Genomic DNA, 27,258 nt, shown 5'->3' with positions numbered 1-27,258 from the left:
ATAATTTTAGTTGGCAAAAAAGTATGGTTAGAACTCAGAGTAGCAGTTGCTCTTGGAGGGGCGTAGTGACAAGGAGGGAGAATGCGAGTGGGGGGTCCGAGGGTGCTGCCACTATGCTCTCTCGATGTGGGCGATGTTAAGTGGGTACATCTGCTTTGTGAAAATTCAATGCACTACGCCCTTTTAGCTTCTCTTCTTGTCTGCATGTATGAGACAGGACAATAAAATTTACTTTAAAAAATCTCTAAGCATTCAGTACGCTCAGGACTCACCATTTGAGCTTGAATATAACAGAAAGTGGGAAAAATGCAGCAATTTGCCAGGAACTCAAGAGTGCCAATTTGGGGGATCTTTCCTTCTGCAGAGGGAAAGAGCTGTAACCACTTTAATATGTTGTGACTCTGTCCACCTTGTGTGTGACCCAAGAAGCATCTGCAACAACATATGTGATTCTCACTAGCAGGACAGTATCACTACTCTTCAACTTCCTGTCGATAAGGCAGAGAGAGGACCAGGCTCCAGCAGAGAAAGCACTCCTGGTTCAGGGCTGAGAAGTTCTGGAATAAAACAAGTGAGCCTTCTTCATTTGGTAGATGTTTACAGGCGAAAGGCCTTTTGTAGTTGTTATTGTTGTTATTATTTACTTTGTCTGTAGCTGGACTTCTTTCTAGTTTGTGCATTGAGGTGAGTGGAGACTTGAGGCTCTGCCAATAACACTGGTGTAAGCCTGGGTGTTGGGTGATGGAAAGACATCCTGTGTAATAGAGGGAGTCTGGGCTTTGGAGACACATAGGTCTGGATTTGAACTGTGGGCCATCTCTTGGTGTATCTGGGTGACCTTGGAGAAAGTTGTAACATCTTTAAGAGACCCAGATTTCTTTACTTTTACCAAATTACCAAAAAAAAAAATAAAATTTCTATTATTTTCATATGCATCCTCCACATTTTAACCTTTATTGGTCCTGAACAGAAAATGGGAAAAATGCAGCAATTTTCCAGGAAGTCAAGAGTGCCAGATGAAAAGGGCTCAGCACCTGTAGCTCCACTGCTAGGATGCCAGCCACATACACCAGAGCTGGCAAGTTCAAACCCAGCCCAGGCCTGCCAAATGACAATGACAACAACAACCAAAAAATAGCCAGGCATTGTGGCTGGTGCCTGTAGTCCCAGCTACTTGGGAGGCTGAGGCCAGAGAATCCCTTAAGCCCAAGAGTTTGAGGTTGCTGTGAGCTGTGATGGCACGGCACTCTACCGATGGTGACATAGTAAGACTCTGTCTCAAGAAAAAAAAAAAAAGTAAGATGAAAGGGCCAGGCACAGTGGCTCGCGCCTGTAATCCCAACACTCTGGTAGGCTGAGATAGGTGGATTGCTTGTGCTCACAGGTTTGAGACCAGCCTGAGCCAGAGCAAGACCCCCATCTCTAAAAAAAATAGCCCAGTGCTATGGCAGGCACCTGTAGTCCCAGCTACTTGGGAGGCTGAAGCAAGAGGATCACTTGAACCCAGGAGTTTGAGGTTGCTGTGAGCTATGACGCATGGCACTCTACCAGAATGACCAGAAAGAAAAAAAAAAAAAAGATGAAAAAGAGGAGGAGGAGGAAGTTGTTAGTATCTCACAAGGTCCAATGTTAGAGAGTTGGCACCAACTTCCTGAAGTGTTCTCTAGCCTTGCTCTTCCTCCCTCCTAGCAGAAGAAGTAATTGCTCTTTGACCTGTCCATTGTGTATTATTCTAATTTATTTTTTAGTATTTAGCATCACATTCAGCCTCTGTGACCTGCCCAAGAGCAGAGGCAGTGTCTTATTTTGTTGACATTTCTACAGTACTATGATGCGATCAAGACGCGTTAGTTGTGTGACTGTACGAAGGACATTCCACAGCTACTGCTTTAATGCAGTTGTAAAGGATTTTGCCTCAGAATCTGCTCTTCAGATTCCTGCTCTTTTGGGGATCCTGAAAACAGCAGTCTCCAAGCAGGTGATCCCAAGGACAGTGGTCAGGATGCAAGTGAGGGAGCACGGAGGAAACTTTCTAGAAACTGAGGACATAAGAGAATCCTAAACTAGTAACTGACCTGTACCAAGTCTCGTCACAGAGTTCTTCTAATAGAGCTTTTGGGCAACACTTTCTCGTGGAGACAACATAACCCAGTGCAGTGTGGAACTTGGGACCAGACGGCCATCTGTGGGGCGAGGTCAACTGGGAGATGCCATGGGGTGGTGGTGAGGCCGCCCTCTCCTGGAAGCCACCACTGTCACCTACCAATGACTGCCCGAAATGCTCTAAGAGTCCTTCCAAGGCTTAGCAGTTGGATACCATGTAAATAGAAATATGTGAAATGTTTTCCTGGGAGGGATGACATTTTAAACTTTCATTATTCATGATACCTTACTGGGACTCGTAGGTAATATAGTTCCTGAAAGCAGGTTGTCTGAAAGGGAAAGAAAAAAACTATAAAGAGTGGAAAAGAAAGGTTAGCTATGAGGTGATGGCGTAGCTTAGGTAAAATAGCTTTTGTTTGTTTTAACTTCTCAAATTTGCCAGCACTGAATAATAGATAACATGAATATTCTTAGCCACACAACTCCTTTAGTTTTCTGACTAGGGCATACGTTACAAAATCACTTATTAATACTGTATAAAACAGAAGTATTAAAGGATGTTCATTAGTTAGGGCACTGCTACTCACTGGGTGATCTAGAGAAATTACTTAGACCCTCTCTGAACTATGGTTTGATTCATTGATAAAATGAACAGAGTAATACCTGTTCACAGGATGGTTGCAAAAATCTGCTGGGACTGCTGATAGTAAAATTCTTTATAAATTAAACAAATTTATTTTTTGTATTAGATGCCAGTGTAGAAAGGATGAGAGTTATGAGGCTGTGCCACCGATGGCAAGGAGTTTATTTTTGGAGGTACAAAAAAAAGCATGCAGTATCTCTAGTTTCTTCTTCCCTGAAATTCCGAAGGAGCTTCTACCAGGTTAAGGAAAGGAGGCTTATCAGCATTTGGGGAAAGATTTTTGATTAAAAGTCCTTGCGATGTTTAACCCTAGGCACACATACGCTTGCTTGTAAGGATATGTTGTCAAGGAATGCCATGTTGAAAGAGAAAAGCTGTTCTTTGACCATCATATCAAAGAATCATTAATTTGTATCAGAAAACTGGGAGGGCAGACATTCAGGGATGCGTCGGGAAGGAGCGCGATGTGCCTGAACAGTTATTACCCATAGCGTCTGATTAGTTACAGACACCTCTGGACTGTCACAAAGGCTGGGGTGGGGAAACCTCTGCTCTGTATTTGTGTAGCTCTTGAACTATGCAGGACTCAATGCAAAAACTGCATTATGAGGGCAAGGGCAGAGCCCCCAACTTAAAGATTTTGTGTCTTCTACTTTCCAGAAGTAAATATTTATTAAATGAAAACTTGATGGAGAATGCATGTGGGGGAGGGGGGAAGTGGCAGATGTTACCCTCGGGGCAGGTAACCTGCTTCCTCAGAACTGAAAGATCCTGCCAGGCTGGAGGATGTCTCACCCCTTCCAAAGAGATCAAGTCACATCATTGGCACATGGGCGTCAAATAAAGGGCGGTGCAGTTTAAGACAGATGTGAGAAGTTAGGAGACAGTTCACAGGACATCTGCCATGATGAATTTAGAAAAGAAGTGTGGGCAAGAGGTGGGGGCCCACTGGGATTATTTCAACCCCACAAGAAGTGCCTGAATAAAGTGTGACAGGTAACTGGTACTTGAACATTTGCAGGGATGACTGCAGATCTTTTCAAGCTTTTTCTTTTTGGTACCAAAGCATTCTTAGGAAAAGGTCCCAGTGATGTGGCCCATAGGATAAGCAGGTGAGGCTGCTCAAGACTGGATTCTCCCCTAAGGCTTTGACACTCCCATCCTGCCACCAAGGACTGAGGGAGTGAATAGCTTAGCACACAGTGACTTATGCTTGACTTGGGGGAGTCACATACCTGTTACAAAACTGATGTAGAGGGCTGGGACTGTATTTCCCGAAGGTTAGAAAAAGTGTGGACAATATAATGAATGAAAGATTGAAATAAAAGGAGAAAATAAATGATTCCTGGATTTGCAAATACTATACTGGTTTGTCAAGGATGTGCGTGTGGAGCATGTCCCAAAAGTCTTTGTATAGTTTAAGCTTCACTAACTTCAGAAAATGAGTGCTAATACATTTATCTCCACGATCACTCAAAGTTATAATTACATACATTTATTTTATAGTTATTTTAGCTTTGTGGATGTTGAATAATACATCATTAGTTTTAATTATTTCAGTCAATTCCTCTGATTTGAAATAGGAAAGGCTGACTTTAAAACAAAAATTTGCTATTCGACAATCATAAAACTAAGAGTGAAAGAACTTCAGGTTTCACAGCAAGGTTAGTGTAAGGCAAAAGCATTCTGTAGATACATGGATTTGAGGATAGGTGCGATCCTGGGAGTATAAACGTCTGGGAACAAGCAGAAATTCCAGGCACTATTTCAGACTTTCAAGGTCTGAGTCAAGGGCTCCGCACAGTAACAAGGGACTTGGGTAATATATGGGTAACAGAAGAAACAGAGAGAAAATTTCACTGAGGCAAATATATGGTATGAAGAAAGGGTGGAGTTGGACACCAGGATGGCAGGGGAGGGCAGAGGGCTGGAGGCCCCAGGAGGGGTGGAGGGATCTGCTGGGCTGGAGTTGGGGCTGTGACCATCCCCTCTTCCTCTTGCACACCCCCAAGCCCTCTGTGACTCTTCTGTGCTCTGTGGTGTAGGCCGGGACTATATACACTCAAGCCCAGACACCCTCAGCTCTCAGTTGCTTCAGTGAGCCCAGCTATTCAGAAAATGGAGAATATTCTCTGTTTTCTGAACAGCCACCCTGAGCCATGGCAGAGCTTATGCTCAGCGAACCCCCAGTGCAAGTTTCTGAGTAGTTTGGATTTATGCTTCCTGTACCTGACATACCTGGTAATCGATTCATTTTTATCAATAGCCTGGGATAATAAAGACACCAAAAAGGTAAGGAACACTCAAGAGAGATTCTTCATTGTTTCTCATTTCTAAGGCCCACGTTTCTAAATGAGCTGGTGGGCCTGGAGATTGGTAGAACATGACTCTGCTAGAGGAAGAGGCGGGCGGGGCTAGGGGCTCAGGAGGACGAAGGTCCCACCTCAGGCTCACAGGCTGCCTGCCTGGGTGTAGTGGAAGGTTCCTGGACAAAATCCCAAATACAGTGAGGTTGTGGTCCTGGATCGGCACACTCAGAGAGCATGGGTTCTCTGAAGGAGAACAGGCTTCTGACACTTGATAGAGAATCACATTCCCCACATCAGGTGTCACTCGACCAAGCCTTCCTTATGGAGAGCAATGTCAAGAGCTTCCAAGCTCTGTCCCCAAGATACAGGGTCCTCTGAGGGGGCAGATGTGACTACTGGATTCTGACTCTGTGTCCTCCTTGAGCACAGGATGTCTGAGAGCATCAGGTGAGGATTTCACACACACGATCCTCCTTTGAGTTTTTCAAAGAAGGAAAAATTGAAAATATTTTATCACTTTTAAAAATTGATAAAAGGAATAAATTTCTATCAAAAATGGAGTCACATTATTCATGGATAATGAGTGTCTGCACTTCCTAGTGGAGTGAGGAAAACGAATCCCAGCCTCTTAGTCATTTTTTTGTTCTCAGCATCAGGGCGGAACCAAGAAGGGAAGGAGAGGTGGCAGATGAAAAGGTGAGTAAGGTTCTGCCTACTCGACCTGAGCTCTCCAAGGGGGGCCTTCCTGTTCCTTCTGTGAGGTCCCAGGTCCCTGATCTCTGAGGAAGTCACTTGCTAGACACAGTCTCTCTGGGGAAAAGGGCCCTCAGAGGAGGCGCTCCTGGGAGGACAACGTGACCTGAGACACTTCTCAGAGTCCCTGCTCTGCCCATCTGGGGCCCTGGGTGTTGCCCAGTAGGTGGCCATGAGAGGTGGTGAGGGGGGACGACCCCTAGGTTGGAGTCAGAATCCTGTCTCCCGACTCTGGGTAAGTCCTCTGACTTCCCAGGAGCTCAGCTTCCTCTCTGAGGTGACCCCTGCTGCCTGTGCTGCACCTGGTGGGTTTGAGCATCATGAGGGATAATGAACGTGAAAGTATTTTATAAATGAGGCCACACACACACACACACGTGAACCTTGTTAACATTACTGTTGACATTCGACCTTGTCTGTTGGGGGCTATCAGTCTCCTATGCCAAGGGTCTCCCACAAAGGGACTCCTGTGATCCTTACACTTCTACCCTCCTCACCTATCACCCTGCCTCCTGGGTTCCCAGGTCGGAGGATGTGCCAGAGGGAAACAGAGGAGGAGAGGACAATGCTTTTTATTCTGACAAAGGATTAATCTCACCCCTTCTTTCCTGGTCCCTTTTCAAAGCATGTTCTATGCGTGTCAGAAATTCAGGGTCATGGAGAGGGTGGCCCTGGAATGTGTAAGTGAACAAGGCCTGGGAGGGAGGCACAGCGAGGGATACAAAGTAGAGGGTGGGGGCAGGTTGGGGTGCAGGCTTCAGGTGGCCCCAGCCGGCTAGGCCAGCAGGCCCTCCTTTCTGTGTTCCGGTCCTGGCTGCAGCTTTGTACTTCCTGTCTTCTGCAGGCCCTGGGGCGAGGATCACGAAATCATGAATTTCTATCGTGTGTTATGTCCTGTTCCCCTCCATGAAGTGATAGGGTAATTACTGTGGTCAGGAAAGTTCTGTTCCGGCAGACCCTGGAAGATGCTTCCCTCTGTCACCTTCGGATTTTAGAGAGACATCATGCACTTTATCCTCCTCCCACTCAGAAAGCTCGATAGGAGACCTAAAACCAGCCAGTCTGCCGAGCCTTCACCTCCCACCTCTATTCTCTCACCTGGTCTGACAACCCCCAACCTGCCCACCTTTCCTCCTCGCCACTGGGTGTCTCTTTGCCAGCAGAGCCTGTTCCTCCCTTAGATTCCAAATTCCCAGAAGACCCTTCCCCAACCCAGCTGCTTGCCTTTCCCCTCTCCCACCACCTCAGAGCCCACCCAGGGCCATCCCTTCAAAACACAGTAAAATGTTTTTATAAAGTGCTGGTCAGAGTTTTTTTTGTTTTTTTTTTTTTTGTTTGTTTTTTTACAAGAATTAGACAGATCAGAAACAAGGGCAGACAGCCCTAGAAAGGTCTGGCATTTAAGTACTAGCTATTTCATCAGGATCATTTCCCACCCATGCCCCACAGGGGGCCTGTGCCCTGTTCCAGTCACATCTGCAGGCATCAAATCGACTGAGTGCCTCTGGCTACCCTACCGCTGCCGGGAACACTGTTCAGAGAACTGCTCTACTCTCTAGACAGATAATGCTCCTGAAACATTTCCAGGTAGGAAAATTCACCACCACCACCCCCAAGTAATACATTCCTTGTTGAGAATATTGATTCTCCTCACTGAGGATATTGAGTCTCCTCCAAAAAGTTCTAATAAGAAGAATGTCTGTATACTGTTTTAGGTTTTGGGCAACCTAGAACTTGTGCTTAGGGAAAGGTAGGAGTTAGTTCAGCTCTTCCTAATGTCTATTTTGGCTTCCAAAAAATGACGAGTCTCCTGGAGCTTTTGTTGAAGAGTGGATATCATGTGCCCCCCAAAGCCCCTGCTCTTCCTGAGGGAGTTTGAGCAGATGGCCTCTGTTTCCTGCCTCTTAGCCCTGCCCTAAAGACAGGGTATGGCGGACTCCTTCCCCCTCATTGGCTGTTTCATACCCTTTAGAGCTACTGTAAGAAGATAGGTCTACCGTATCTGAAGAGAGGGTCAAAGACAGGTATATTTTTCAGAAAATAGTGACTTCATCAGATTTTAGAAAAAGCTGTCAGGCTAGAAGCTGACCATAGATGGGTGGGAGTGTTCAGGGATTATTGCTATGGTGGATGCTGGGCTGCTTAGGGGAAGGTCTTAGGGGTGGAGTAGATGCTGCCTAAGAATTTGTCATGTGGGGCAAGTTCATACGTTGAGGAACCATACTCTGACCTCAATGTTGTGGTTTTGTTACTGGAAAGTCACCTTGGGGAAGTGCTTCCCCAGGTATTTCTATAGGCTGCCTAAATTGATGGCATTTGCACAGCAAAAGGCTCACACAAATGTCAGTGGCAGGAATGTAACCCAGGTAGCTCCTTACCTCCCAGGGCAAAATAAAGCTGAAGTAAGGAAAAGATGCCTAGAGTGAGTGAGAAAGTAAGAAAAAAAAATGAAGATGGGAAGGAATGCCCTTGCTGGTGGAAAAGAGGCGTTTATGCCTCAATGTCCCCTTATCATGACCCTGTCCTGCTCCCCCATTTCTCAGTCTGACCCGGGCACCACTTCCTTGAGGCTGATCAGGGTGCTGCAGGGCTTACTGCCATTTGGCACAAGTGGCCCTGGGGCCGCTCTTTGTGTACTGAGCCATGTCTGCAGGGCTGCTGTCAAGCGTGGTGGCCTCCTCTTGAGGGAAGGTGACCTCGGTGCCTTCTTTCCTTCCTGCCCTTTGTGTGTACATTCCATCAGAATGGAGGTACTGCCTTTGATTCTCATGGGCGTGGTGGAGCCACAGTAGATAACTCCTAAAATACATGCAGCTCATGGCCCAGAAGTGAGTCCTGGGCTGTGCATCAGGGTGACAGATACTTGGGGGCTCATCAAGGACCTTTACAGATGCTCTTTTGGGAGAAGACTTTGCAAAAATCTACCCTCGAAAAAGGGGCCTGGAGTAGAAGGCATCTCCACTTATACAGACTAGGACTCAAAAATAGGGTGAGTTTCCTAGCGGGCGCTTGAGGTAGTTTTTCTGGAAAAACTTGTGAATGCAGGATGTCAAAACAAAAACAAAAAACAGATGTACACTAAGCCCCTTTACTCTACTATACTTGTATTTTCTTGTCCAGAGTTATGCCACTGACTCTGCAGCATCTGAAGATTAGGGTTGCTAAAAGAATGCAGGGTTTGGGGAGGCCCGGGGAAGGACAAAAGGGGGGATGGGGTCCAGCAGAGGTGGAGGTTCAGGGGTGGACCTGGACATCCATGTGGATAGACCAGCCAATAACCTTGCCTCTCAATACCTTTATCTTCCCATCTTAGGGTCCTTTACCTCCATTCCAGTTCATTCACTGCCACACCCAGAACTTAACATCAGGAACCCCCCTCTGACATCTGTAATAACGCAGCTTGACATTCCACCCTTTGACTGCATCCCCCTAGTCTTCCAATATATACTCTCAACTGGTCATTTTCTTTAACTCCAGGTCGTTCATTTTTCTATGCTCATCTATCCACCACATTCTTGCCTCCATTCCCTCCCTCATCAAGGCAGACTTTAGGGTCTACAAGGTAACCAATATTTCTTTTATTTATTTATGTATGTATTTATTTATTTATTTATTTTAGATTTTTTTTTTTTTTTGGCCAGGGCTGGGTTTGAACCCACCACCTCTAGCATATGGGGCCGGCGCCTTACTCCTTGGAGCCACAGGCGCCACCCTACGGTAACCAATACTTAAAAAGCTCCACTTCGTGTAGGCCTCATTCATTCCCCTTTCATCCTTCCTATTTGGCAAAATCTCATCTCTCTGCCTTTTTCAGAAATGACTTCCAATATGTAACTGATCACGATTGGATTAAACCTCACAAGTCTGCTGTCACTGTGATAACATTCGTCGTCAATCCCAGAACAATGTGGAAATCATTCGTTCATCCCCCAAATAATTATCTGGTGCTTACTAAACAAATCGAGGTTTAGTCTACTCTCCCATGCTACTCAAATTTATTGCAAACCTTCTGCACTTTGCTCAGACTTAGGCCACCTCCACTTGCTTAGCAGACGTGCTGGACTTGTCATTCATAGAGGAACTAGAAGGCGTTAGATGGGAATTTTTCATCAAAAGAAATCTTCAAAAAACAGTATCCATCTCTCCTTTCCTTCTTTCTTCCTGTTATACAGAACAAACTTTCCTTCTTAAGTTTCTATCCTCAAAGAAATGACACTTCCTGAAAATGGCTTTACTGAGTGATAGCTAACACCTACTCTTTTTTTTTTAATTTTCTTGGGACAGGGTCTCACTCTGTCACCTGGGATAGAGTGCAATGGCATCATCATAGCTCACTGAAGCCTCAAACTCCTGGGTTCAAATAATCCTCCTGCCTCAGCCTCCTGAGTAGCTGGGACTACAGGTGTGCACCACCACACCAGGCCATCAAACCTAGTCTTGATGCACTGATCCACGCTTGCCAGCTGTCCTTACGGCCCCCTCGTCTCTGCTCATGAGGCACTTAACATCTTTTTATTTTTTTTTGTTTTTTTTCATCTTTTTATTTTTTAAGTGTTTATATGAAAATGTTTCAGATATAACAGTATAATTCCCCATGTATTCACCACCCAACTTTCACAATTACCATGCATGACAGACCCCATCTTTACATTATGATTAAAGTGTAAAAGTCCATCTATACATCTTGCCATCTGTCTCTCAGAAGACATGCCACGTGCCCTATGTCAATACTCTCATATTCCCTTGATACTTAACACATGAAGATCACACTTATCCACAACACAGTGAATGAACCACACTGAGCTGTGCTGGCTTTGGAAATCAGTTCTGCTCCGCCTTGTAGTCAACCTGAGAAATCATTTGAATTCCTCCGCCCACTTCATATAAGCCATAATCTTATAGAACAGATTCAGTGCATAATAATGGAGTCCCTAAATCACACAGTAAGTACAACATGAAAAAATACTGAAGTAGAAAACATTACGAATTGATGAAAACTTGCGATTGCTATATGAATGTTTTCAAATATTTAGAAGAAAACCATTTTTTTTCTGTCACACATTTTAAAAGTTACTTGTTTCCAGTTAAATAGAGTAGATCATATATACTTGTTTATCTCCTCTCTTTCTCCAAATACAATTAAATAATTAATTGTAGGAAAATACAAATCAAAACCATTATGAAATGCCATTTAACACCCACTAGGATGAATAGAATCAAAGACTCAAATAAGTGTTTCTGAGAATGTGGAGAAATTGGAAGCCTCATACACTGCTGGGGGAATGTAAAATGGTGTGGCTGTTTTGGAAAACAGTCTGGCAGGTCCTCAAATGTTAAGCAAGATTGGCTTAAAACCCAGCAATTCCTCTCCTAGGTATACACCCAAGAGAAATGAAGATATTTGTCCACACAGAAACTTGCACACCTGTTTTCACGGCAGCATTATTCACAACAGTCAAAAGTTGGGGCCAGGCGTGGTGGCTCAAGCTGTAATCCTAGTGCTCTGGGAGGCCGTGGTGGGTAGATTGCCTGAGCTCAGAGGTTTGAGACTAGCCTAAGCATGAGTGAGCCAGAGTGAGACCCCCATCTCTACCAAAAACAGCCATGCGTTGGTGGGTGCCTGTAGTCCCAGCTACTTGGGACCCTAAGGACAAGAGAATCGCTAAAAGAAAAAAAGAAAAAAAAAAAACTTCAAACTAAGATGAGTGAAAGCCAGTTGAAAGCAAAATTTAAAAAAAAAATTAGTCAAAAGACAGAAACAACCCAAATGTCCACCAACTGATGAATGGATAAACAAACAAAAATGTGATACATCCCTACAATGGAATATTGCTCAGTCATAGTAAGTATTAATACAATGCTACAACATGAATGAATGAACCCTGAAAACATTAAGATACGTGAAAGAAGCCAGACCATATATGATTCCATTCTTATGAAATATTCAGAATAAGGAAATCTATATATTGACAAAAAGTAGATCAATGGTTGCTAAGGGGTGTGGGGAATGAGGGCTGGAAGGGGTGAAGCTGAAGCGTATGGGGTTTCCTTTTGAAGTCATGAAATGTTATAAATTGACTTTGGTGCTGGATGTATAACCCTGTGACACGCTGAAAATCACTTAGTTATATACAAAGTGTATGGTATGTGAACTATCAATAAAACTGTTTAAAAAGTAAAGGATTTAAAAATTGTAAGTGCTGGGTGGCACCTGTGGCTCAGTGGGTAGGGTGCCAGCCCCATATACCGAGGGTGGTAGGTTCAAACCCAGCCCCAGCCAAACTGCAATAAAAAAATAGCTGGGCATTGTGGCGGGTGCCTGTGGCCCCAGCTACTCGGGAGTCTGAGGCAAGAGAATTGCCTAAGCCCAAGAGCTGGAGGTTGCTGTGAGCTGTGATGCCACAGCACTCTACTGAGGGTGACAAAGTGAAACTCTGTCTCTAAAAAAAAAACATTGGCATCATCACACACAACTGGGGTCTGACAGTGGCGTGGCAACTGTGGGAATCAAAACTAAAAATCTCAAAGGTTATGTAAACTCAAGACAATATAGTCAATGGTCCGTTTTTAAAATGTATAAGGAACTGAACTCGTAGAAAAGTTATATGAATGGCAACAACAGTATACTCTTTATAGAGTTAACGCTCATTAACGTTTCAAATCATTTGTGATCTGTTTCTCTCCCTCCCTCCTTCCCTATCTTTTCCCTCTTATACTCTCTCTCTCCACACACACACACACACACACACACACACACGGAAATACACATACATGCCTGAATATTTGTAAATAACTTCTCATACTTCATGCAATTTCTCCTTGAATATTTCATGGTGTATTTCTTTTTTTTTTTTTTTGTAGAGACAGAGTCTCACTTTATGGCCCTCGGTAGAGTGCCGTGGCCTCACACAGCTCACAGCAACCTCCAACTCCTGGGCTTAAGCGATTCTCTTGCCTCAGCCTCCCAAGCAGCTGGGACTACAGGCGCCCGCCACAACACCTGGTTATTTTTTGGTTGCAGTTTGGCCGGGGCCGGGTTTGAACCCGCCACCCTCGGTATATGGGGCCGGCGCCTTACCGACTGAGCCACAGGCGCTGACCCATGGTGTATTTCTTAATAAAAAAAATCCTCTTACATACTCAATCATCCCCTGTAAACTTATCAATGTAAATTAGCAGTGCCATTTAGCACTGGTATAGAACTTTTAACTAATCTCTTAGTCATATTCCATTGTTGTCAATTTATCCAGAAATATCCTTTGTTAATATCCATTACAGGATCCAGTTTGGAATTATGTATTGCATTTGGTTGTTATTTGTCTTTAGTTTCCTTTAATCTGGAGCAGTTTCTAAAACTTTCTTTTTTTTTCCGAGCATGGCCATTTTTAAAGAACACAGTAGAACCTCTGTAAGTTGACCACCCAACGGACTGTAACAAATGGGTCAACATACAGAGGAGGTCAACATAAGAACTAGGCCTATTGTACTGATACCTACACGCGAGGTGCACATCTCGTCTGTGCAAATTAGGTCAATTGAAGGAGGTGGGCAATGTACAGAGGTGTCAACTCCGGAGGTTCTACTGTGTGTTCAGTGAGCCATTTTTATAACCTCTGCTCACTTGGAAATATTTTGGTGGAGCTTATCTTACTTTAAAGGATGTTTTCACAGTTGTGAGTCCTATTAACCTTAGAAGTTGTCAGGACCAGGCTTGTTACAAACAAACATACACCACAAGAAAAAACAACAGTATCAGAGATACAAGGCTATATGGAGAGATTTTTCTGAACATAGAGACCTCTTAGAGTCAAGGGAGGGTAGATGCAAGGAGGCAGATGTGAAGTCTCCCTCTTTTTTAGGTAGAAACAATAGGGAAGGTGTGGATGCCGAAGTCAGGTTGAGAAAAGAGCTGGCATCACCACTAACCCTCACCACGTGGAGGGGAAGAAAAGGATCAGGTGTCTGGGGCCAAAATAGATTCATCAGACTCAGTGGAAGGTGAGGAAATGACACAGGGCTTCATCTCAGCATTTTATAATCTATCTTTCTTTTTTTTTTCTTAATCAGGCCCAGGTGAGGTTCAAACTCACAGCCTCCCATCTGCAGGGCGGGCACTCTACTGAGCTACAGCACCCTGCTAGCAGTTTATGATCTAAAGAAGGAAACTTTAAGGGTTATAACTGTTCAAAGACTGGGTAACCTGGGGGAAGAAAACAAATACACATACATCATCGAGAAAAGTGACATCATTGTTCTAAAAAGTATAGTGGAGCCAGCTCGGCGCCTGTGGCTCAAGCAGCTAAGGCGCCAGCCACATACCCTGAGCTGGTGGGTTCAAATCCAGCCCGGGCCCACCAAACAACAATGATGGCTGCAACCAAAAAGTATAGTGGAGCCAATAGAAATTGTGGTGTAAAGTTAGAAAATAGATGGGGGAAAAATTGTTAAACCTTGCATGGAGGAAGTAACCATAAGTGTGATTCAAAACCAAAGGCATTGCTAAATAGAACTTCATTTGTGCTCATTAGAGGTCCCATGATGCTAAAGAGAATTCTGCTCCTGAAATCAGGATGTGTTTGGTCATGAGGGTTGGTCATGAGGTTTATCACAATTGCTCTGTAAAACAGAAGGAGAGTTTTTAAATATTGGGAAGGGGAAAGAGGGATTGGTAGAGAGAAGAAAGAGGGAGCAGCAGGGTGGAATACCGTGTGGGTGGAAGGGGCTAGATCTCAGAGCCCCAAGGGGCAGAATAGCCTAAAAGAGACTGGGAGAGAAAAAAACAAAGTTTTCAAGTGTTTGCCGAGGGCATGCTCTTACTATTCTTTGCCTCAAAATGATGATGAGTCCCATGCAGGAAGCTGACAATGACCCTTCTCAGTCTTAACCTAGAATCCTCTATAAGAGCCTTCTTATATGTCTTGCAATTAAAATACCATAAAAGGTATAAAAAGTTTATGCTAAAACTTTCAAGCCTTTTCAAAGTGAGAAAATCCTTAACGTCCAGACCTGGGCTCAAACCATCTTTTCACCTTCTCCCTAACCACTCTAAACTATTTGCAGCTATAGGGTGGGGTAAATTACTCCAGCACAGTAAAGCCAGAAATTCTCCTTTCTGCCTCCAGAAGTTTTAGAATTGGAAGCATTGGGGTGTTTAGGCCCTGAGATCAGTGGGAGGGAGAAACCTTCCTCTTGGATCTTGTGGTGAGGAATAACTGTTACTGCTCCTAAGGGCCAGCCTTCTTTCCCTCAAGAAGTATGGAGAATGTGCCATGTTCCCCACCTTCCCCTAAGGAAAATGGAAGTTCCCCTTTCCCTTTTCTCTATCCTTTTTGGAGCAGTATAGAGGACAGACGAGGTAGCTCTGAAAGGATCCAGGGATAAAAATACTTTCCTGAAAACAGTGGTTTACTTTTATTTTTAAAAAGTTACTGATTTCAGAGTATCTGGCAGGTGAACTTCATTGAGTGGAACATGTATGGATGGGTTTTGCTCTTGTAGATATGGCAAGATGCAGGAAATGGGTGGGTCTTATTGCAAAATCTATTATGCATAGTGAGGGACTGTGTCTGGAAAGCACAATTTGAGCTTGACTATAAGGTCGTCTTGATTGTGAGGGCATTTAGAAGAAAAGGGAAGACCCTGTTGCTGGGGAATCTCTTTAAGATGCCTGGCTTGATGGCATCATTGTAAGATGAATAGACCACCTGGCAATCACTTGTAGCAATTGGTCATCAGGTAGCAGCTACCAAGGATTTGGGGAAAAAAGAAGACAGTAAGAAAAATGTAACAGGAAAGGAAGTGGGTAAGAAAGAAAAAAATGAAGAGGGAAAATAATGACTCCATCATCCCTACTCATGACCCCATCCTGGTCATCTTCCACCTGCCATTCCTGTAATTAGCCCTTACCTCCTGGCAGCAAGTAAGGGCTGTGGAGAGAACAGTGATATTGTTTCAGTATAAGAGTACAAGGGATGGTCTCTGATCACAAAGATAGTATCTGCAGGGATATCATAAGACACACTATCATCTTCCTTGGGAGAGGTGATCTTTGTCCCTAGCCATGCTACATCTTACACTAAGATTACAGTGATTTAGGAGTATATTAGTCATCTATCGTAATGGATACCTCAAAATTTAGTGTCTTAAAAAATGTCTATTTATTATCTCACAGTTTTTGTGGGTCAGGAATCCAGGTGAGGCCTAGCTGGGTTCTCGGCATCAGGGTCTTTCACAGGACTGCAAGCAAGTTGCCATCTGGGGTTGAGGTCTCTTCTGAAGTCTCAAGTGGGGAAAGATGCACTTCTATGCTCACTTATGTAGCTGCTGACGGGATTCAGTTCTTCAAGTCTTGTTGAACTGAAGCCATCAGTTCCTTGCTGGCTGTTGGCTGGAATTGTCTAGAGATGTCCCTCATTTCCTCATCATGTGGGCCTTCCCAGTGTGGCAGCTTTCTTCATCAAAGCCAGGAAAGGAGAGAGTCTGTAAGCAAGATAGAAGTTAATATCTTTTGTAAACTTAATGGAAATATAACCTGTCGTCTTTTCCTTAGTCTCCTGGTTGGAAGCAAATCACTAAGTCCCTCCTACATTTAAGGGGAGGGTGATACACAAGTGTGTGAATACCAAGAGGCAGTGTCATTGGAGGTTTCTTAGAAGCCGTCCTAACACAAGGGTCTCTTCTTGGGACACCCCCCTCAGTTCATTGAAGGCAAAGTGGCCAAAGGGACCAAATGGATCCTTCTCCTCATCCATATCCATGGTTAAGGTCAAACCTGTTTAATGGCTCAGTGGAGTGATGACTAGTAAGAAAAATATCAGAGTGGCTGGCAGTGGCTCATGCCTGTAATCCTAGCCCTTGAGAGGCCAAGGCAGGTGGATTGCCTGAGCTCATGGGTTTAAGACCAGCCCGAGCCAGAGTGAGACCCCATCTCTAAAAATAGCTGGGTACTGTGGCAGGCACCTGTAGTCCCAGTTACTCAGGAGGTTGAGGCAAGAGAATTGCTTGAGCCCAAGACTTTGAGGTTGCTGTGAGTTATGACGCCACAGCACTCTACCAAGGGTGACAAAGTGAGACTCTGTCATAAATAAATAAATATCAGCTTCGTACCTGTAGCTCAAGTGGCTAGGGCACCAGCCACATACACCAGAGCTGGCAAGTTCGAATCCAGCCTGGGCTTACCAAACAACAATGACTACAACCAAAAAATAGCCAGGCGTTGTGGCAGGCGCCTGTAGTCCCAGCTACTTGGGAGGCTGAGGAAAGAGAATTGCTTAAGCCCAAGAGTTTGAGGTTGCTGTGAGCTGTGATGCCACAGCATTCTACCCAGGGCGACAGCTTGAGACTTTGTTTCAAAAAAATACATATATATATCAGAAATTGGAGGTTGAAGCATCCAAAGAAAAGGAGAGAGCTGGTGTGAAGGTAAAAGTAGTGTGGGGTAACCATGAATGGTAAAGTGAAAGGATCTCTGAGAATCCCCTGACATACCATTGCCAATGTTCATTCTAGACTTAGAGAGGAGGAGAAACTAGTTGCAATATCTTGCCTCCACCATAGTCTCCACTCTGACATAGCTCCCAGACCATAGGACAAAAGAAGCAACCTTCCACTCCCAGGAGGACAGCCAGGCTTATAGAGGAAGAATATTTTATAGGCTACAAGATTTAATTTCTAGTTTCATTAATATATTTATTAATATATTTAAAGCATATTTTACAGGCTATAAGATTTAATGTCTAGTTTTATTAATATATTTAATTATATATTAATATATGATATCTATAATATATTAATAGATTTAATTTCTAGTTTTATTAATATATTTAATTAATATATTTAAAGGCATACACACCCTTTCAAATTTGATTCTCATAGCAGGAATATCATAGATTTAGATACCCAGTTGGTAGAAAAAGCAAGACTAGGGAACTCAGAGCATTTAACTCTCCCTCTGCCATGTTTTCCACATAGCCCTTGCCTGAAGACTTCTAACAAAGGGAAATGTGATGCCTTAAAGAGGCTGAGCTGGCCCAAGGTCACAGAACACCACATACCTGGTGCCCAGAAACTTGCTTCCTTCCACTCAGAGAAATACTGGATAAGGCAGTGAGACAGAATTTGCACCCACAGAGCATCCAGGTGGTGACCCACCCAAAATAGGGTGGCACCAACAGTAATCCCACTTAATTATTATACAAGGTTACCAATGCATCACTGTAAGAGAGGAGGTTGTGCTGACAATGACAAGGGAGGGCAATTTTCCTCTATGGGGATTCTTGCTCTTTATGTAATTTTCATTTGTGGCAGGATAATCTCCCAAGCTATTGATTGCTGCTTCTGCTCCCTGCCAATGGGAACTCTAAAAGGAATAAAAGTTAACTTGCCAGTTTTGTCTTCCAGGAAGTTCTGAGCTCTTGGTCTCGGGGGTTATTAATGGCTTTTATGTTCCCTGATCCAACATGGAAGCTTTGAGGCACCTGTTGTACAGTCCTATCCAGACTGTTGTGTGGAAGGGGGATTTAGCAGGTGCTCCTGGGAGGGAGGAGCTGGAGGTTCATGCAGGGAGAGTTGCTAATGGTAGCAGTCATTGGAGTCAATGACTTGAGAATAAGGATGTAAGGAGGATGGATCTGTGTGGAAGTCCTCAGGAGACAGCAGGATTTCTTAAGGAACAAAATGATGTTTGCTGAGATGACTATCAAGCCCCATTATCTCGGGATTTGCAGCAAAATACTACATTGCACAACCTTGGCATATCTGTTTGGCAGTGACTACCAAACTAAATAGAGAAAAGGTCAGTAATGACCAATATTAGTCCTCCCTACCCTTTAAAATGGGTGCTTTGAGCCCACTACTTGGAAGAGGGAACCAAGAAGGAAGAATCCTTTTCTATTGCAAGGTGGGATTTGGATGTAACTGGAAGCAAATACAACAGATTTTCAACAACAAAAAGAATCTGTTGACTCAGGTGCCTGAAAAGGTCAGGGAGCAAGACTGTCCTCGGGCAGCAGGCTTAAGTGATGCCATCAGTTTTATTTTTCTATTCATTCCTTGGCTCTTACTCTGGGCTCTGCTCACTGTAAGACAGTGTGTCTGGCAAGCTCATAGCTACAGTCTCTAAGCTTGAGGAGAAGGAGATGGGAGTGGGCCCTGGGAAGGGAGCTTGAGGTGGGAGAAAGCAGCTGGGGGCTCCAACATCCAGGGACAGAGCAGCCACCACCTGGCCTCCCACTGCTTACCCCTTTTCGTCTTAGATCCCTGTACCTTCATTTCGGTTCAGTTACTGTCACACTCCAGAACTTATCACCAGAAATACCCTGCATCTGAAAAATACAGTCTGACATTTTACCCTTTATCCTTCTCATTTACACCCTCAGTATGCCAATTCTTCATCCTATTCAGGAAGGACAAGCCACTTTAAACTTTCTCCCTGTCCATCCAAAAACTTTTTGCCTTTATTTTCCCCCCTCCAAGGAAAATTCCACTAACCACAAACCATAGCTCCCTCAGAACAGCCTACCTTAGTCTCCTTTCATCTTTCTTGCCTGCAAAAATCCAACTTTCTACCTTTTCTAGACGTGCCTTTTCAAAAGAGGCTGATTTCCTTTTGGGCAAAATGACACAGTTAAGGGCTTTGGTGCCACTTAATTCATCATCTGTGACTTATGGCCAGTTCCAACACCTCCTAAAAACAATCCACTCATTCCTCCAGTGATGACTTGGTGCTAGGCAATCTCCTCAGCGCTGGGACACACCGGGGAGGAAAGAAAGACTGGGCTTTCTTCCCTGTGCAGGGTACAGGGCCGTCCTCTTACTTACGTCTCTCACTGATCTACTCAAAACCCCTGTTTCACTCCCTGAACTTCTCCATCCTCCTCATCCACAAAGGAATGAGAAGTCAACCTACAGAAACTTCTCATCATAAAACTTGTAAGTATCAGGTGGCACCTGTGGTTCAAAGGAGTAGGGCCTGGCCCCATATACTGGAGGTGGTGGGTTCAAACCGGACCCTGGCCAAAACTGCAAAAAAAAAACTTCTCCAATTTTAATATCATGTGTACCGAGATCAAGTAGAATAATTTTGAAGTATTTCTTCTTTTTCTATTGTCTACAAGATTTGGCATAAACTGTTTTTCGAAATTATCTTTTACTTTTATTTATGAGTATTAGTTGTCTATTTTTTGAGACTTAAAAAAAAATAAGAAGTTAACTGATGACTCCATACTGAATCTCAGAGTCAAAGCATTCTATAATAGACATACTCTTATTTGACAATGTGAATGTTGCTCTCTTTGCATTATCATTATTATTATTGCTTAATATTGCGATGTAGCAATTGTCTGATTCCTTTTCTGAATGTATTTATGTTCGTTGGTTCTTTAGGAGGTTTTTGTTTCTAGTCCTTATTTAAACATTGTTATTGTTATTAAAATTTAAGCCTTTTTAATTTTGTGAAGGCAAAAACATGGAAACCTAATAAACACATGTATATGTAAAAATTTTTTAAATTAAAAAACAAAAAACCCTGCTAAGTAGGGGACCGCCTTGCGCCCGTCCCCGCCTCGCTGTTCGCTCCCCCTGCGCCGACTCCCCGCAGACGCCCCTTCTTGTCCCTCCCGCCCGGTCCCGTCCTCGGTCGCGGACTCACAGCGCCTCCCCAGCGTGGTCGTATCCGGCCTCACACTCTGCTTGGCACTCCCGGGCCCTGTTGTCCCCGTCGCTGCTCGGCGCCCGGCACTTGGTAAGCTGCACCTGGACGAGCGGAGCCGCGTCTGCGGGAGGAAGGGCCGGGACGCTCGGGAGGGGCTCGGCCGGGCGACCGGAGCGGCACCGGTGGCGCAGTGGCCGTTGGGCTTTATAACGGCGGCGGTGGCGGCTGCAAGTCTCACTCATCTCAGGTGTGGGGTTCTGTCCCCGTGGCTTCCAGAAGACGAGTGGAGACCGGCTTCATAGACGTGGTGGTGGCGAAGGCCGCGAGTGACCGCCCGCTCCCCCGCTTTGTCTGTCACTTCCCGCCGGTAGGCGGCGCCCGCGCCTCGCAGCCCCGCAGCCTCCGGCCTCCCGCCGGGCGCGGCCCCCGCCCCGCTGCCGCCTCGGACCGCGCCGGGCGCGCCCCCGACAGGTGCTGTGCGCGCGCGGTGACCAGAGTCACCAGAGCAACAGCGCCGACCACTGTAGGCCGCCCCATTTGTCACGCCCTGGGAGATCAGGTCAGCAGGACAGGGACCCTCCAGCAGGGACCTAGGGCTTGAATAGCACAGAAACTCTGCGGTGCCCCCTTCAGGGGCGCGGGGATCCACGCGTTTGTTGAGGACCCTAGGACGTGTCTGAATCCCCTGTGAAATGGGAACTGCACCCCTGTTTGTCTTAAGAAGTGGAAGGGAATCCTTTTCAGGGTTGTGTCCCTTTTTAGAAAGAAGTTTACTGAAGCCCCCAACCTAAGTTGGTTCAATTTAAGGTATTTTTGACTCAAAATAAGTTTATGGGATATGACCCTGTTATAAATCGAGAAGCATCTATATAGCAAACTGGAAAATGTGGAAAACAAGAAGAATCTCATAGATCCTCGTCCTTAGGACAATTGCTCTTAGCATTTTGATGTTTCTTTACAGATTTTGCTATGCACATTGTTCACATTTACTTATATAAAATGTACTTAAAAGGGAAAACACATTATCATATACATTTTTACGCTGTAAACTTAAAATAAAATCTTAAGGTTCTCCCCTCAGCTCCTGACTGACTGGACCCCCTCTTGGCCTAGGGGATCCCTAAAACTGGGAAACTTGAGTTGCTAGCCATGAGAAAGGACATCAGACATGCCTCATCATGCCTCCTCACCTTCTTAGAGATGTCCTCTGTGACTCATTAACAGGCCTAAGACTATGCAAGACCTACCTGCAGGTCCTCAGAATATACAACAAACCATTTGAGTCTGAGCATATGTCCTGTAGTTTGTCTCTGATTAATTTATTATCTTAACTCAGCATTCCTTTTTGATGATTTCTGGTCTAGTAGACAGAGCCCAAGTCTTTCAGCCAACAGTCAGCTAAAGAGTCTTTAGACCAATTTATTATCTGTAAGCCCTGGCTTTGAGATGTCCCTTCTTTGGGGGCCAAACCAATGTATGCCTTCCATGTATTGATTTATAACTTTACCTGCAATTCCTGTCTCCCTAAAATGTATAAAACCAAACTGTAACCCCACCACAAGGGGCTTGCTCAAGGCTTCTTGGGTGTGGCTTCAGGCTTCTTGAGTATGGCTCTAGGTCATCATACTCAAACTTTGTTCAGAATAAATCTCTTTAAATTATTTTATGGATTAAGGCTTCTTTTCCATCGACAATGTTATTATACACTTTCATAAATAACCTGTCTGTGATAACATTCTATTAAATTGGTAGAATATCCTACTGTACGTTGACTTTTAAATAGTTCATAATTTTTAAAAAGTTAATATTTTGCTTATCTCATTTGCTCATAATTGTCCTTGCTTATAAGCTGTCCTATTACAAACAGCCTAAAGCCTTTCCTCAGTTCATTTCCGGACAGTCTTTCACCTACTACTTAACTTTTTCTTCGGTTTCTTTTGATGAGTTACCAACTCATGTAGTTAGCTTTTCAGCACCAAATTAATTCTCTTAAGTTTCAAGCCAGTGAAACCACCTGTTTGCTGAACATCCTGTATGTAAAATCTTCCAAACTTACCTTTGACCATTGTCTTTCTCAGCAAGCAACCCGCTCTTCCTCTGATAGTCCCATTATCAATTAGTAGCATTGTCACAACCAAGTTAGGGACAGGAGAGCTGGTCCTCACTCCTCTCTTCATTTTCTCCACAGCTACTTGGCTACAATGTGCATGAGATGGAAAAATATGCTGGGTGGAGAAATCCTGGAGTTCTCAAAGTTCAGTACACTCGCTCCAAGGAGATGTAAGATCCTTCAGGTTATGAGCTGTGTTTTTGAGATTAATTTTTGATTGCATTAGTAGTGCACATTTCCATTCTAAGTCAGTATTAAGATATTTCCCTTATTATTAAATATCCCATTTAAAAACAAAACAAATATTTCATTACACATCAAATTTTCCATTTACCATTTGTATTTATATATAGACTCTTGGTTTCTCACTTTATTCAGTTTAATCAATGCTACCAGCATTTAGTTTGGTGCCCAAATTATCACAGATTTAGGTAGTTATTTTGTAGACTTTTGTATTCTTTTGATATATTTCTACTGTTTCTTAGTTTCTAACACAAAAATATGTTTCAGGCTTGTCACATACTTTTTCCCTGTATCTGTTCAGGCATTTTTTTGAGTAGTCCTCATTCCTTTAATGGAGAATGGTATTTAGAAGTCAAGGTCAAGGTGGAACTTGTACTCATTATTATTAATATACAATTGCTTGTAGGGTGTCTCAGTGAACAGAGTTAAGGAACATGTGTATGCACACACACACATACATATTTATAGGTTTTGTGTCTATATATGTTGAAAATCATGAGTTCCCACCCTTATCTCTAATTGCATGCAACACTACAAGGTTCATTTTTAGTTTTTTGGGTGAGTAATTTATTTCTCCAATTATCAGAAATCTGTATGTTTACATATTTAATTAATCCTCCTGTCTATAGGCATCTCTTATCGCCACCACTGTCCTCTTCAGGTGTGGATGTCCTCCTCTGCCCACTCCGGCTTAGACATCAATGTACCTGGCAGCTGTGTTATGTAGACACGCTCCTCAACCCACCGGGTATCCATCACCTTACATCAAACAACCCTTCTATGCCAAGCCCCTCTTCACCCTGCTTAGGCTCTGACACTCTGCTCTGAGACACTGCAACACTCCCCAAGTGCCCCTTTTTGTGAGGCTGCCGATTTTGCTTGGCTCACCTTATAGTTATCAGATTGAATTATTCAGAAAGGGAAGAAAAAAATACTATATTCCTTTCCTACTCCCCTTGTTTTATTGAGATATAATTGATGTGAAAGTATGCATGTATTTAAGTGTACAATTTGATGAATTTTCATATGTATGTATATGTACATATTAAATCATCACAATCAACATAACAAACACATCTATATCCTCCTAATTCATTTTGAGTTTTTTAAAAATTAAACTTTTTGGTTCGAGGTGAGTATAGATTCACATGCGGTTATAAGATATAATAGAGACATCTTATGTACACTTTACCCAGTTTCCTCCAGTGGTAACATCTTACAAAACTGCAGGGTAGTATCACAACCTGTGACATTGACATGGAGAAATGGAGTGACATTTCTTTCACTGCAAGGATCTCTCATGTCATCATGTTAGAGACATACCCACTTTCCTTCTGCTCCTACTCCCTCAAATCTAGTTTCCATTTTTATAATTTTGCCATTTCAGAAATGTAAAATCAACTTTGGGGAATTGGTTTTTCTTACTCTGTTCAATTGTCTGGAGATTCATCCAGGCTGCTGCATTTATCAGCAGTTCATTCATTTTATTCCATGGCACTGGTGTACTACAGTTTACTTTACCACACAGTGAATGACAATTGGTTTGTTTCCAGTTTGGGGCTGTTACAAATAAAGCTTCTATAAACATTTATGTAGAGTTTCTGTGTGAAAAGCAGTCTTCATTTCTCTATAATAAATAGTGAAGAGTATAATCACTGAGTCCCATGAAGGTATTATGTTTAGTTTTTTATGAAGCTATCAAACAATGTATCCCCCTTTCTCCTCATCTTTGCCAGCATTTGGTATTGTCACTATTTTCAAAAAAAAATTTTATCCATTCTGACAAACATGTAGTGATAGCTCAGTGTGTTTTTAATTTGCATTTCCTGAATGGCGAGCGTTTTTCCAGAACTTTCTACCCAGCACCTAAAACTCTCCACGTGGCTGTTCACCAAGGATTCTATCATGAAATCCCAGGCTTGATTTTTGTAGGAGGCAGAGGATAAGCATGTTAGGTCTGTTTCTCATTTACATGATAGCCCTTGAGCAGATTATTTCTCATTGTTTTCTCAGTGTCTTCTGATGCAAATTAATAAAAGATTGCTGAGTAAATGTTTTTTAAAGTGATTTTCAAATACTTTAATTAAACAGGACACTGGAGTATCAACAATTCTTATGTTTTATAAATACAGAGGCAAAAAGCAGTGTAGATTCTTTCTGATTGTATGGCACAAGCCTAATTATCCAAGCTCATAGTCAGCTCAGGCTGTGATCACTCAGAGTGGAACATACATATTTCTTTAATTATTTTTTATTAAATCATAACTTTGTACATTGATGCATTTATGGGGTTCAGGGTACTGCTTCGATATATAATGTGAAGTGTTTACATTGAACTAAGTAACATATCCATCACAATTATACTCATTTCTTAATAATTTTGAAATGTACCATTGCATCATGCACATTACCAAATACCCTCCCTCTACCCACTTTCCCCCTCCCCTCCCCTCTCTCGAAGTGGAACATATAAAGCCTGCTCTGCCCTCCGACCTCTGCATGCCACTCACTTCCTCAGGAAAAGCTTATGATTTTTTTTAAAATTAAATCATAACTGTACAATAATGCATTTATGGGGTACAACTTACGATTTTTTTAATCCTTCTTTAGGCTTTTCAGTAATGATCCTATTGCCAATTAGCTCTCAACCAAAGGCAGCAGAAGTGTGGAATCTGGGGTCATATACTCAAGTGAAAAGCACTCGTGCTCCTGGGGTTTGTTGGCAGGACAGACACATCACCCTGCATCTGGCTGTGAGACGGTGTCACATGGAGGGCCTCAAGACTCTCCTTAACCAGGGATGCTTTGTTGATTTCCAGGACAGGCACAGCAACATCCCCTGCATGTGGCCTGTAAAGATGGCAGCACGTCTATTGTGGTGGCCCTCGGTGACACAAACTGCAATTTGGATATCTCAAGGTATGCACAGGGAACAAGATCCCTGCAAATCCCACCTGTGTTCATCTGTTCACCTGCTTCTGGGTTTGGGCCAAGAAGCATCTCTTGTTTGCATCTCTTCATTGTTCAAAGTGAATGTTATTCAGGTGGACGTGTTCTTTTCTACAGGGCTCTGCCATTTGAAGGCATAGTTTATGTGTTTACTTTTGAATAATTTCCAAGAGTAACAGAAAATTATTACATTAACAAGTACTTCCTGCCTAGCCTGGCTCAGCTCTGATGGGCATCCAGAATGTGTATATTCAGTCCTGTGGAAAAATCAGAGAACATGGTACAAACTGGAGCATCTTCAAAAATACCCAATGATACTGGATGTGATTAAGATTCCTAGACCATATTTTTCCTAAGCTTTCCCATTAAGAGTTTTATATTCAAAAACTCCTAATACCGTTTTTTGTGCTAAATAAATTTAGTGAGATGAAGGGGATAATTTGGCAAATGATAAAGAAATAAAAATAACTAATTGTGTGCTCCTAGGTTCATAAAATAACCTGTATGTTAACTCTTAGAAATTAGCTACTGTCTTACCTTTTCCCTGAATCCATCTAGATTTTAATTACCAAAGAATATAGAACAGTTGGATATTCATGTGGTCTGAGTCCTATAGCTGTATGAAAGTTCAAGCACTATTCTGATTGTATTAAAAACAAAGTCCAAATGGAATTAATATTTGAATTACAGGGAAATGTATGTTTACCAAGGGTGTGCACAATGCCAGCGGGATTTAGTATGATTTGTTTGAGGTAAAAGAATTAATGTCTGAAATAGCTGGAAAATTATACTTCTCTAAAAAGTAATTCTTCTTGCATATCATATGATTCATTCAGTGGAAATTGAAATTGGTCATCTTCACAGTCTAAGAACATGAAATGCCAGTACCCTGGGCCTGAGCCATTAGCTGCCGTTGCTTTCTTCATTTATCCCATTCTAATCTTGCCAAGTCAGCCGAATATAATGTAAAGTAGCATGAAGACCTTGGCTAAGGATTCTCTAAGCGCATCAAAAGCAACTTCAAGGAACATCCGTGCCCTGACTTCACTACGTTTAGACTTGGTCACCCCATGAACAGGAACTCCCCTGTGCCCAGCATCTGGGACCGGCTCTCTCCATGAGACAGGGCAGGGCGAGTTGGGCATCTCATGTGCTTTGACCCAACCTAAACAGGGAACAGGTGTTCTTTCCCGCTGCACCCCAGGTCCAAATGCAAAAAAGTGCACTTGTGACCTTTGATCTTTAAAATTCCAGCAAGACAATCTCAGACTTTCAGGGCTTATTTAATGAAAAGTCTGTACATTTTTGCTACTGCAAATGGCCACTGTAGTCTCTAAGTGCTGATATAAACTTGTGTTTTTGCTATATATAGCATGGCAATGGTACATAGAGGACCTTCAATAGATGATTTCGTTATTGAGTTGTGCTCAGCTGAAGCAGAAATCATGTGCCCAGTTTCAACCTCTTGGAATCAGCAGCAAAGTTCAGAACTGTAATT

The sequence above is a fragment of the Nycticebus coucang genome, chromosome 2, assembly GCF_027406575.1.
Source record: "Nycticebus coucang isolate mNycCou1 chromosome 2, mNycCou1.pri, whole genome shotgun sequence".
Taxonomy (NCBI): Eukaryota; Metazoa; Chordata; class Mammalia; order Primates; family Lorisidae; genus Nycticebus; species Nycticebus coucang.
This window is presented reverse-complemented; position numbering follows the sequence as displayed.